The following is a 1,615-nucleotide window of genomic DNA, read 5'->3' as shown; positions in this document are numbered from 1 at the left end:
GAGAGGCCTGGATATTGAAGAGAGACCAGGAGGACTCATCTACTTAAACTGTTTAATAAGCTTAAACTTCTTAATCTTAAGTTATATATGAAAACCTTTCATATAATTCTCAAGAACACACAAATTCAGGAATAAGTCCACTTTTGACCTAACACACATGCATACTCAAGGATCAAAAAAACTGGCTTTCCATACTATGAATGTTCCTGTAATGCCAACTGGAATAGATGGTTAGAATGCCTCTACATTACAGGCTAAAAAAGAGAGCAATTTCTTCTCATTTTCCTTATCATATACATCTCTTATATTTAGTTGTCCTGAGTAGTATCTTTTTTTTTTTTTTTTTAAATATGGAACGCTTCACGAATTTGCGTGTCATCCTTGCGCAGGGGCCATGCCAATCTTCTCTGTATCGTTCCAATTTTAGTATATGTGCTGCCGAAGCGAGCACGAGTAGTATCTTTTTAATGAACTGGCAATAGTAAGTAAAGCCTTTCCTTGGTTCTGTGAGTCATTTTTACATATAATTGAACCTGTAGAGAGGATTATGGGGTACACACACACACACACACACACACACACACACACACCAACAATCTGAGGAGTCTCTGCAGCAGTACTCAGGGAATCTGGGGGATATTACTAGTGACAATCATTACTAGTGACAATCATTTGGGCAGATACTACACTTAGACCTGGCAATGCAGAGCTACTCAGGCCCAGCATGCTAGGCACCAATGTTACCCTGGTGATACCTGGGCCCACCAGGACCACACCTGGTAGTACTTGAGGATCCTGTGCAGTGTTGGAGATTGAAATCAAGTCCTCACTCATGCAAGCCTCTGATTTCTGAGCTATGTCCCCAGCCCTAGGACCTCCAGTTTATAGTCAGTCAGTCAGAAATATTGAAGGTACTCTTTCTGTCCTTTGCAGGCCAGGAACCCTAAGAAATCTGAATAGTCAAGAAACTCTTCTAGGGCCTGGAGAGATAGCACAGCGGCATTTGCCTTGCAAGCAGCCAATCCAGGACCAAAGGTGGTTGGTTCGAATCCCGGTGTCCCATATAGTCCCCGTGCCTGCCAGGAGCTATTTCTGAGCAGACAGCCAGGAGTAACCCCTGAGCAACGCTGGGTGTGGCCCAAAAACCAAAAAAAGAAAAAAAGAAACTCTTCTAAACTTTATCTGGGATCTTCCTCATGCAAGTCAAACTCATCTCTTATTCCACATTTGGGAATAAGCTTAAAGAAAGCACAGAACCAGGTGTTAGGTTCTTGACCTGCAAGGGACAGAAAGAGATTCTGATTTATTAAATCAGTAAAATAATTTTATAGAATGAACTTTAAGGAATTAAAGAAAAACCTTCTCTATTCCAAATGACACTTCTGGCACTCGATATGTAGGATTGCTCCACATAGGGCTCAATCCCACAAGAACTCCCTGCTTCAGATGTTAACTGCAAGGTTAGACCTGAAGGACTAAATCAGGCTCCATTCCCTTCTTGTAAGCCACCCTCCTGGGGACAAGGCCTCCTCAGAAGAAACTTTTGGTTATAGTATCATTTAATGGCTTTTTGGCTGCATTCAACCAAGCATATTTTAAATATCTGAATGTTGGT

At 41.7% G+C, this 1,615-nt stretch overlaps 1 non-coding gene across 1 annotated transcript; it reads right to left on the bottom strand.

Annotated features, from left to right (window-relative positions):
* Positions 1–344: 344 nt before the first annotated feature.
* LOC126012951 (U6 spliceosomal RNA) lies at positions 345–451 on the bottom strand. Its single transcript, XR_007497292.1, has one exon. It is a non-coding gene; the product is annotated as a U6 spliceosomal RNA (small nuclear RNA).
* Positions 452–1,615: the final 1,164 nt, after the last annotated feature.

The sequence above is a fragment of the Suncus etruscus genome, chromosome 6 (assembly GCF_024139225.1).
Source record: "Suncus etruscus isolate mSunEtr1 chromosome 6, mSunEtr1.pri.cur, whole genome shotgun sequence".
NCBI lineage: Eukaryota > Metazoa > Chordata > Mammalia > Eulipotyphla > Soricidae > Suncus > Suncus etruscus.
This window is presented reverse-complemented; position numbering and strand designations above follow the sequence as displayed.